A 12,266-nucleotide genomic window follows, 5' to 3' on the forward strand; every position below is an offset into this window, starting at 1 on the left:
TTTGTATTGCGTATTTAAAAAATGAAAACTATGTTGCAGCGATGGTAATATCTCCAAGGTCTGAGTATAATGAGAAGCAGGACAAACTGTCTCTGTCAGATAAATCGGAAAGCTAGATAGAATATAAGACTGCATATTGTGAGTGTTGTTAGTAATTATAGTCTTTTGCCAATTTAATTGCAGCGCTGTAATCTAAATGGGCTTACAGAGCAACGCTCTAAATTAGCAGTTTTATAATTACCACTGAACTGCACGCATATCACTGCACCCCCACTTAATTACTAACAATTTGTCTCCAGAAGAGCTATTGTTAAGTTGCAGTCTAGGAAGAAGTAATTAGAACAATAGACTGTGTTTTCCATTCATTTCAGTTGCTCTTTCTGGGCATTCAGCCGTGCAGCAAACAACAGTAACTTAAAGCAATGCCTAATGACACAGTGGTAAGTTAGGATTTCTGCATTATGGAACTCTGGTCACATGGTCACAAGTTCTCATATCAAGGAAACGACCTTAAGAAACTGTATGAGGGAGGACGTACAGAGGAGGTGCAAGGTTATGAAGTTTTCTTTTGACTGAAGGGCAGCTGGTCTAATTTTTTTTTAGCATTTTGCCATTGTACTTTACTTCATAGCAGCAGCAAAAAGATGTTTTTGTGTGTGTGCCACGTGTTGCAAAGGTCGTTTGTGTAAAACAGTATATAATTGTCGTAATTGGTCACACAACATGCTGATAGCAGTGAGCTACCATGCATGGCACACCATCAGGAGCAAATTCTCAGCCTGTTCCACCAGCCGATTGTTAATTTGATCTAAAATGTGAGAGTAAAGTGAATGCTGATGGTGCGTGTCCACAGGGGTGATTTTAGATACAAAGGGTTGTGCTGCTTCTCTGCATTGTGTAGAGGCGGTGACTCAGTTGGGTTGTATTCAAACCGTTAATCTACAGGTTTGACACCAGCTTCCTCCTGTGAATGTGTTGAACTGTACAAACTTTAGCAGCCATAAGCTGCAGCAGCTTTCTGCAATCACACTGGCAATTGCCCATCCTAGTTGTCTTCAATAATTTCCTCGGCATTAATAAAATTCTGTTTTATCTTATCTTATTAGATGCTTGATGGGTTTGCGACTAGACAGTGTCACAAAGAATAAAAAAGTACAAGTTAAACCCTTCTAACGGATTAGATGGATGACCAGCATGATGCTAATTTAGAAATTTTCTTCTTATGTAACAGTAGTTCAGCAAAAAGTGTTATTACATGTTATACGGATTTATCTTACAAAAAACTAAATTACATGCTTTTATCCTTGAGTAAACAACAGATCAGATCTATCTGAATATTCTGTCAGAATAAAAAATCTGTTCCTTCTAATTTTCCCAGTCAAGATTCGTATTTTCCAACAAAGCAGTCTACAGAAATCTGCACAAGATAAAAAAGCTCATTTACATTCAAAAAAGGGAAGAATGTCGAGTTAAAACTGACGTTAAATTTGGTGATTTTTAAAATCTGTAAATGTACAGTATGCATCTGTAATGTCTTGATGTGGCTGTCTTTCAACTCTGCTCTGAATGTCGTTCTCTATTTTTGCTGCGTAGTGAACCAGCACTGAAATTAAATTTGTGAAAACACTATTCCAAACAGGATGCAATTTGTTGAAAATGAGCCATTCAGTGTTTAATTAATTAGAAACACCTCTGAACGCAAAAACAAAGCGAGGAAAGATTCAGACTTCATTTTTTTTCACTGATGAGAGTTTGAGCTGAAATATCGAGCCTCATCAGTTTTCTGTTGATGGAAAATATATTCAAATCAACTCTGTGCCTTTCTCTGATGAATGTGCTCCTCTGAGACACTACGAGCTCCACTGTGATGTTTCTTTAAAAAACTGATTTTCTCATATAAAGTTTGGGACAAATCTTCTGTCCTCGTCTCAGCTCAGTGATTCACTCTTTATCAGTGTGCTGTCAGAAGAGATGTTCTCTCATTTGGCTTCTTTTTGACTTGAAGTAGCAAATGCGTATGTGAGTCGATGTGTGTGAGAGTGTGTGCATTATCCTGCTCCGATGGCAAGGCGGCCACAATAGAGCTGACTAATGCAGAAATAGACTGCAGGCTAAGCTTCTTTTTTCCACAAATGTCTTGAAAAGTGAAGGGTGCATTCTGTGGCCTGTTCCCACAATATTTTTATCTCTCCCTTCATCCGGTGCTATAGAAAAGTGCGTCACCAGTGTCAAGTACGCACAAACGCACACCTACTCACACGAAGCATTCACATCCACATCATAGTGTCAGTGCTGCTATAGTGCGTGATAAAAAGCTCATTCTAAATACTGAGTTTAATGCATGTGAGTGTGGGTTCCCTGTGTGTCAACATCTTGTTTATGAGGGTAAAACAAGGATGCAGTCTATTGGTGTTAATTTTGCTCTTTTCATACAGCTCGTTATTTTGGTGAGGAGGGAGGTGAAAGAAAAAGGATGGAAATAAAATGAGACACAGAAAATCATCTGACTAATTTGGCTTACGAGGTGCAGTCGAAAAGATTTTGGGACTGTGCCTTGGTTTTTCTTTCAGTGTTCATTCACTGAGAGAGCTGATGGCTGTCCTATGAAAAAAAAATTAGCAGAAAAGAGAGATATGTTGAGCTTAAAGTCAGACTTGCTTCAGTGTTATGAAGGTGGCCCTTTTTTAACCTGCTTGATCCTCATGGTAACTTATGCTGTGGAGCTAATTTGGTTCAGAACAGGTTATGTTCAGAGTTTTGGGACTGACATAAGGCTTTGATATGAAGCGAGATGTCATCGGCATAAAGAGACAACTTGTTGCGTCTATTTTGTAGTAATAGATTATAGATTTGTCTTCTAGCCACACATTGACACCACAGTTGTCTCTGTAGTGCAGTCAGTCATTGCATTCAGCTGTTAACTGAAAGATTGGTGGTTCAAACCCATCCAGGGATGTATGGTGCTTGAATGACCACTTAAAGGGGAAATATTATGCAAACCTCACTTTGTGAAAGTGTTCTTATAGTAGTTTGTGTTGCAGTAGCCTCATTATGAGGTTCAAATTTGAAAACTGTCTGTTTCCTCCCTGCCTTGCTCCACCACATTTTGTGAAAATGCCTGCTCAACCGTCCGATTTTGATTTGGTTCCGCTTATGACGAAATAAGCGGATTTAACTCCTCCCCCTGACAAAATTAGTGGGTAAGCAAGCTATGTTGAGCCTAAATCCAGAATCTTCAGTGTCACAAAGGTGGCTCTCTTTAAACCAGCCTACATCACCACGGTAACTTATGCTGTGGAGCCTGCCTGGTCCAGTGCAGGCTCTGTCTAAAATTCAGGATTCTGTAATACTTTTTTGCATGGAAGAAGAGTCACATGATGTGTAAAACCTTCTTTTCATGTGAATACACAGTATGAAGTATGAAAGAGTTATCAAAGAAAGTTGATAGCCACATTCTTGATACCTGTTAACACTGACTGGGGTTTTAGTTTTGGTCAGACAGATTTAAATAAGAACAGTCCAGCTATGGCAAACTTGATTTATAGTACAGCCCTCTGGTGTCTGGAACAGATCATGAGAAACTCAGGCTGCGTTTGGAACCAGCTGAAGTCGCAAGATTTACTGTTAAGTTAACTGAAATTTTGCAGAGGATTGACATTTGTCTTGTTTTGTCACTTATCAGACAGAGTTTCACAGTTCTGACTAGTTGTGAGTCCCAATAATTTATTCTTCCCTCAGGAAACATGGTTAATGGCCTGTTAATGAACCAAGACTTGAACTGCCAGGTGAGAGATGTGTCAATGAGTCAATGGTAGTGAAAATTCTGAGGGAATGATGTCAAGTATCTGTTACAAGAACCTGATATTTGGTGTTGAAGTCGTTGTTGTTTGTTTCTGTAGTAAGACTGTTTAAGGATTTCTCATCTCCCCACCATTTAAAAGGCACAGTTGTCTCTGTGGCGCAATCGGTCAGCATGTTCGGCTGTTAACTGAAAGGTTGGTGGTTCGAGCCCACCCAGGGATGTTCTATGCTTAAATGACCAGATGACATTGTGGAAAGGAGGTGAGAAACCTGAAACAACAGTCAGCCCACAGAATAATTAAGACATGTCATCACGAAAATTAATTACTGAACATCAAAGTCAGACTACAATTGTAACAGTTGCTTTCTACATGAATAAACCAGGGTTTCCATTTTTTGTGGGTAGGTGCGGATTGAAAACTGAGAGCAAATGCACCTCCACTGAGACACAAGTGTCCTTGTGGTAAAATAATCAGCGTACTTGACTACTGAGCAACAGGTTGGTGGTCGGAGTTAGTGGTTGGTGTTTAACTGTCAATGGCACAAAAACCAACTTGTTTCATCCATTTCTTTCAGTAATACCATAAGGAAACATCATAATGACAAGTCTCCTTCACTCTGACACTGCACCCAGACAGTTTCTCCATGTTCATCTAATTCTCGTCCATGTTATCAGGTCATATAAGCACAAAACATCCCTGGGTGGGCTCGAACCACCAACCTTTCAGTTAACAGCCGAATGCACTGACTGACAGAGACATGTGTGACTTATCAAGTTGAATAGAATCACTTTATTCATCCCCGAAGGGAAATTCAATTGTACATCAATGATTGGGCTAAAATTCAGTATGAATGTTGATTCTAAACAGAGCCTCAGAGCATGAAGACATGGATACACTTACCAGAACCGGGGAAGAAAGCTCAACAGCAACAGTAAGAAGACAGATTAGAGGCGGCTGGACATACATTAGTACAAGGTAGACACAACAAGTTATCTCTTTATGGTGATGACATCTTGCTTCATGTCACCTAGCCTGTTGTTAATATCTCTGCTGTTCTCCAGGCATCACTGGGTGGGCTCAAATCACCAACCTTGAAATACACAGCTGTATGCACTAACTAATTGTTATCAGCTAAATGCATCAAACAATTCTGTTCTTAAACAGATGGATAGCTACTTGTTTTGAACCACCAACCTTTCAGTTAACAGCCGAACGCGCTGACCAATTGCGCCACAGAGACAGATATAGAGGTTGTAAGGTGGCGAGATCATACATCCATATATGATCTTGCTACAAAGCTGTATACAAGTACTTCCTATTCTTGACAGAGAAGACAGATGGTTTGAGAGAGCAATGGAGGAAACCATCTGTATTAAACTGGAAAATCCATCTTCAAATAAAGGAGGAGGTCTACAGCACTGGTTATCAGGTAATTATAAAAAGGTCTTGAGATCATTCCCTTAAAAATTTCGCCACTATTGACTCCTTGACACATCCTTTGCTTAAGGCATGTCAGATTTGGGTCATTATCAAACCATTTATATCTGAAACTGTGAACAAAACCTGCTCCGGACCAGGTGCGCTCCACAGTTAAAGTTACCATGGTGATCTCGCCCTGTTTAAGGAGGGTCACCTTTGTTATACTGGAAACTCTGACTTGAGGCTCGATGTACCTCACTAATCCACTTGTGATACTGCCCTCAGATGTAATTATGAGTATTAATCACTCTGTGATATTGCAGTCAGATTGTTTTTGCAGGTTTCTCTAATTATCAGACATAGTAAGTGGTCAGTCATAGTCACCTTTTCTACACTCAACAAAAATATAAACACAACACTTTTGTTTTTGCTTTTGGTTATGAGGCTGGTTGGATGTACTGCCAGATTCTCTGAAACGCCTTTGGAGACGACTTATGGTAGAGAAATGAACATTCAATGCATGAGCAACAGCTCTGGCTGACATTCCTGCTGTCAGCATGCTAGTTGCATGCTCCCTGAAATCTTGCCACATCTGTGGCATTGTGCTGTGTGATAAAACTGCACCTTTCAGAGTGGCCTTTTATTGTGGGCAGTCTAAGGCACACCTGTGCACTAATCATGGTGTCTAATCAGCATCTTGATATGGCACACCTGTGAGGCAGGATGGATTATCTCAGCAAAGGAGAAGTGCTCACTATCACAGATTTAGACAGATTTGTGAACAATATTTGAGAGAAATTGTGTATGTGGAAAAAGTTTTAAATCTTTGAGTTCATCTCATAAAAAATGGGAACAAAAACAGAAGTGTTGCATTTATATTTTTGTTGAGTGTATGATGTTAAGTGGCCATTTAAAGACAAAACATCCCTGGATGGGCTTGAACCACCAACCTTTCAGTTAACAGCCAAATGCGCTGACCAATTGCACCACAGAGACATCTGGAGAAATGAATGGGTGGCTACATTACAAATCTATAAATGACGTTGGTCCAAGACAGACTCAACAAGTTATCTCTTTATGCTGATGACATCTTGCTTAATATCACCTAGCCTGATATTAATATCCCTGCTGTTCTCCAGACATCACTGGGTGGGCTCAAATCACCAACCTTTGTATCCACAGTTGTATGCTCTAACCAATTTTTAACAGCTAAATGTGTCAAATAATAATTACATTCTGAAATAGATGGATATGTACTTGTGTTTCAGTCCACAACTACCTGTGATTGTTATGAACTTCAAGAAGATATGTCTGGTAACCAAACTTTCTATATCTTGCCCTGGGGACAACCAAGGAGGTGTGGCTAGACGAGCGTAGTGTCCTGGCAGGTTGGTAAATTGCCAACAGCTTTGAGATGTATGGGGTATAGGATTTCTGATATATGTTGATATATGTGTTTAAATTGTTTGTAAGGGTTTTCTCCACCAATTATAACCGTAAGATTATAATAATGTTTCTCCACCAATATTAATGTAGGGATAATGTTTGCTCAAATGGGGTTGAGTTTCATACAGAATTATTATATAGTCTACCTGATATTTGACCAGCAAAGTATTTAGATTAGTCAAATATAATAATTAGCCTATGAAACACTTCTTGTTGCGCTGTCAAGAAGAGCTTCAGGAATCATAAGGGGAATTATTTAGCTTGAAAGGTTATGTATAAAATTGAGGTAGCTGGAATCTATACAAGTTAGGGACCAAGATGTGAACAACAAAACAATTGAGGCACTGAACTTGTATTTATGTACATTTATTACACTAAGCTAAACAATAACAACAACAATAACACACATTAAGACGAACAACAACAACAACACAAAACGAATAAGATGGTGAGATGTGAATGATGGGAAAAAGGAAGGAAGAGAACACAATATTTCAATGTAACACTGGGATTAATATTACACTTAAAATATGATGTTCTGAGGGAAAAGGGATAAATAGACCACACCTGAAAGCAGCCGTCAATTTGATAGTAGGCTCATTTGTTAGCCTGTAAATATTATCTTTGAAAAGATAATTTGAGAAAGTTGCACCAAGTTCCAGTGACTGAAAGGTACTTGCGTGCCATGATGATGATGATGATGATGCTGCCTTGGTGGATGGTCCGGTCGGCCTTGGTTGATGTGGGTCGGAACAACGGTGGACAGAGTGGAGCCTCAGAGTGATGGATAAGCAAGTTGACTTCAAAATTCAGGAGAACTCAAAAGGTTCAGGAGGACTCACAAAATTCAAGGACTGAAAGTGGTGCTATCAAGAGAACTCAAAAGAACTCTCAGAGTGATGGAGGACTCAAAATGGTGGTTTCAGATGTGGTCTTTTAAAGGGGTGCCTTTGCATATCATTAACTCAGCAGGGGTCTGGTACATCCCCTGTCAGGGAAGGCTGAGGTCCAGATGTCCCACAGAGTTACATTTTCAGGAAATTTCTGTAACTTTCCAAAATATTAAAATTTGTTGAACATGGTTTATCTAGGAGCATTACTGATAGATAGCTGATTAAAATGATACCAAACATGCTCATATGTGATCGGCAGACATGTTAAAAATTATTACATTGATACTAATCAGGAGGAATAAAATATTAAAGGTAAGACAAGAGGTAGATTAATCACAAAGTCATTGAAAAGTTCGCTTGTTTGGTGAAATGGATGTACATAAAGGGAGTTTTGTCCAGAATTGGGAGATGATTGTCTTTGTTAGCTTTGAGATGAGTCCAGGGTTCCTTTGTTTGTGAATGGAATGTCTTTGAAGTGTTTCTCCAGGTTTCTGAGCTTCCCCTCTTCTGTGATTCAGGAATCAGTCAGAATTTTATTGCTCTCAATTTGGTTCCTTTGAAGGCTTAGTGGTACTTGGGTGTTTTGAGCCAGTCTCTTGCTAAGACAGGTCCAATACACATCCTGGAGGTCTGTATTGGGGGGAATCCTTTAAAGTCAGCTCTCGGCCTCGCTTCCTGCTGACTTGATGCATCGCGCCCCCATGCCAAACATGTCCCACATCTGGCGTGGTGTCCTGGTGTCCCTCTTGCTTCGCTGATCAAAAGGGGAGCCTCATCTCCACTGTGGTTGTGAAGGTGTTAAATCTGTTCTTGTCATGTTCCACTGTTGATGATGCCTGGTCGATCCTACAGGGGGGCACACCCATTTATGGCCATAAACACGAACAACAGGACCTTCTACTGGACTCGAAAGCGCACCGGAAGCCAGTGGAGTGCTTGAAGGACCGTGATGTGTGAGTATTTTTGAGGAGTTGGAGATGAGATGTGCTGTTGCATTTTGAACCAACTGAAGTTTATGGAGGAGTGAGTGATTAAGTCCAGCGTAAAGGGCATTACAATAGTCAAGCCTTGAGCTGATGAAAGCATGAGCAGCCTTTTCCAAATCTGCCTGGGACAGGAATGGCTTAACTCTTGCAGCAGGAGTGGATGTAAAAGCTGTAGGAACACGTGTGATAGCTTGCCTAATAGACAAAACTTTGTCCAAAAAGTATTGTTTAAAGGCATTGCAGGTTTGTACAGAAACATCATTCAAAACAACAGACACGGGATTAATTACAGAGTTAATGGTTTTGAACAGTACTCCAGGGTGGTGGCTATTGTTACTGATGAGATTCGAAAGCTACTACCCTTTAGCATCCCCTCGTGTTCTCTGAAAAGTGGCGAGGCTGTCTCTAAAAATGTCCAGTGACACCTGTAACCTGTCCTTCTTCCATTTACGCTCCGCTTGTCTACACTGACGCTTCAGTGCTCGAGTTGTGTCATTGAGCCATGGGACAGAAGTAGTTCTAGTAGACACAGCCTTAAAAGGTGCTACAGACTCCAGGATCTGGGAGCAGGTGGAGTGGAATGCGGAAAGGAAACGGTCTGGACACAAAGGAGATGTCAGTTCAGGAGCAGAGCAAAGGTCAGATGCAGAAAAGGCAGCCGAAAAGTCCTTTACTACAGATGAGATAAAGATGCAACAACGTTGGGGGGCAGTAGGCGTGGGCGCAGGTGGAACAGCGCAGATGCCAAACTGTATAAGAGAGTGATCAGTGATGGGAAGAGCTGACAACTCACAGATTGACACCGTGATCCCCGAGAAATGATCAGGTCTAATGTATGACATAACCTATGAGTGGGACCAGAGACACACTGTGTGAGATCCAGAGAGTCTAAGAGAGATTTAAAGTTATTGGCCAGCTCATCTGAGGGGCAGCAAACGTGGATGTTAAAGTCCCCACAGATTAGAATGTTATCAAATTTTGGCATAAACTCCGCTAGAAACTCGGAAAACTCACTCAGGAAATCCTTTATCAGTTTAGGCGACCAATAGATGACAGCACACAGAATGGGACAGGGCAGAGTCAGTACAAATACTTGGAGCTCAAAACTGTAGTACCCCCTGGTGGACAGGTGGTGGTACTTCAAGGACTGCTTGTATGTGGGAGGCATAGCTCAGTGGGTAGAGTGGCCGTCTCACAACCAGAGGGTTGCGGTTTGATCCCCTGGCCCGTTGAGCTCATGTCGAGGTGTCCCTGAGCAATACACAGAACCCCTAATTGCTCTTGGTGGGTCGTGGTTAGCGCCTTGCATGGCAGCTTCTGCCATCAGTGTGTGAATGTGACGTATCATGTAAAGCGCTTTGGATAAAAGCGCTATGTAAGCCAACCATTTACCATTTATCCCCCCAGCCCTCCCCATTTGCCTCGGGGAGTTTAGGAACCGGTAGCCGGAGGGAATGAGCTCCAACAGACTGGCATCACCTGGTGGCACGAGGAAGAGGAAATCCATATTGCGGGAGGAGATGATATCGTTAAAGACAAACGTTTTCAATTCAATTCAATTTTATTTATATAGCGTCAATTACAGTCAAATTGTCTCAAGACGCTTTACAGAACCCATATGCCTGACCCCCAGAGCAAACCCAAAGGCGACAGTGGCAAGGAAAACACCCTTTTAACAGGGAAGAAACCTCGAGCAAGAAACCTCTGCCTGAATTTAGCAGTAGGAAGTTAAAAGTCATCCAGGTTTTAATGTCCTTAAGACAATCTTGCAGTCTAGCTAACTGATCAGTTTCATCTGGCTTCATAGATAAATACAATTGTATGTCATCTGCATAGCAATGGAAGTTAATACAATGCTTCCTAATAATATTGCCAAAAGGAAGCATGTATAATGCAGGGCTGTACAGTGCGAGTGTTTCACTCGCATATGCGCCTAAAAATAGATCGGTGCGAGTAGAAAAAATAAAAAGGGAGCACGCATGCGAGTACAGATGTCAACCCTATCATTCGCATTTGCTCCTAAAATAAATCCACACAAAGTGAATCAAACTAAAAGTCATAGCCTACACCTTCTTCTTCAACAACTTTTTTTTCCACATCGGCAAGCTACAACACGACATGGTCAGAAAACCCGTGAGCTCCTCTCGACTCTCAGGCCATCTCCCCCACACAGTACCGAGCATCACACAGATCGTCGCACTTTCTTAAAGCGACAGGCTCCTATTTTTGTCTTTGGCTTTTATGAACACATTAACTTGAAATAACCAAATACTGTGTCTGTCTAAATTATAATAATGCAAATGACACCAAATTAAGCATGTAAAACAGTTTAAATACTATAAAGTAATAACTGAACTAAAATTGTCATCAGTTAACACAATCTAAGCATTCTGCACCTATAATCAGACTCCCCTACGAATGCAAGATATGGCATCAAAATATGTCTGGTATTTATGTATAAAGTCTTTAATATAAGTATAGTTCTTAAGTATAAAGTTATTTGTAATTGTTGTTATTTTTATTGGGCCAGTTAACGATATAATAGAATTGAAATTCTTTATCCCACACCTGGGAAATTATTTGCTACAACAGCTAAAACACCAAATTACAACAAGTTTTTTTTTTTTTTAAATCCTAGTAAATTACAGTCTGTAAGAACAGATCACAGTATGGCAGATTAAGAACAGAGAGACTATTTCAAAACTAGGACTTTAACAGAAATATGCAGGTTGAGTTAACTGTGCAGATTGTATGATATGAAATAAAATCTGCAGTCAGATTTTGTTGGGCCACTTAACAAAATATGACTCCCCTTATTGTTTTGGCAAAGAAGTGACAACCTCCAAACTTTCTCAGCTACAACATCTGTACCTCTGCTGCTGTTGTATAAGGTCTTGTGTACATGGTAGCTTCCACCGAATTTTTCTGCTTGAAAATTGGAAAAAATGTAACACAATGCCATCTGAGTGATAATGGAAAATATGACAAAAGAAAGAAGTCAGTAGACCAATCACACTCCAAATGAAAGGAAGCCAAAAAGATGTGGGACAGGGATGTTCTCTGTGTTAAATAACTGAGCCTACTGCTTGGCTTGTTGTGTGAATGTTAATAATAAAATTGTGCGATTCATCATGAAAATTCATAGTGCTCCTAAATGTTTTTCTGTGCTCCTAAATTTTTCATTTAGGAGCACCTGTGCTCCTAGTGAAAAAGCTAAGCGTACAGCCCTGTAATGTGAAAAGTATCGGTCCTAAAACAGAACCCTGAGGAACTCCATGATTAACTTTAGTAAGCTCAGAAGAGTTATTGACATGCACAAACTGGAACCTATCTGATAAGTAGGATTTAAACCAGTCCAGTGCTGTCCCTTTAATGCCAATTGAATGTTCTAGACGCTGTAATAAAATTTTGTGGTCGATTGTGTCAAACGCTGCACTAAGATCTAACAAAACAAGTATAGAGACTAGTCAATTATCTGATGCTATGAGAAGGTCATTAGTAACTTTCACTAGAGCTGTTTCTGTGCTATGATGCACTCTGAAGCCTGACTGAAACATTTCAAACAAATTATTCCTTTGTAAGTGTTCACATAATTGATTTGCAACTATTCTTTCCAGAATTTTAGAGAGAAATGGTAGGTTGGATATTGGTCTATAGTTAGCTAACACATCTGGATCTAAAGTGGGCTTTTTAAGCAAAGGTTTGATGACAGCAACCTT

General features: G+C 40.3%; 2 non-coding genes across 2 annotated transcripts; one reads left to right on the forward strand and one right to left on the reverse strand.

The window, feature by feature from the left end:
* The first annotated feature begins 3,949 nt into the window (after positions 1 to 3,949).
* On the forward strand, positions 3,950 to 4,023 carry trnan-guu (transfer RNA asparagine (anticodon GUU)). Its single transcript has one exon. It is a non-coding gene; the product is annotated as a tRNA-Asn (tRNA).
* A 2,121-nt stretch (positions 4,024 to 6,144) lies between these two features.
* Positions 6,145 to 6,218, reverse strand: trnan-guu (transfer RNA asparagine (anticodon GUU)). The gene has a single exon. It is a non-coding gene; the product is annotated as a tRNA-Asn (tRNA).
* Positions 6,219 to 12,266: the final 6,048 nt, after the last annotated feature.

This window comes from Acanthochromis polyacanthus, chromosome 2, assembly GCF_021347895.1.
Source record: "Acanthochromis polyacanthus isolate Apoly-LR-REF ecotype Palm Island chromosome 2, KAUST_Apoly_ChrSc, whole genome shotgun sequence".
Lineage (NCBI taxonomy): Eukaryota > Metazoa > Chordata > Actinopteri > Pomacentridae > Acanthochromis > Acanthochromis polyacanthus.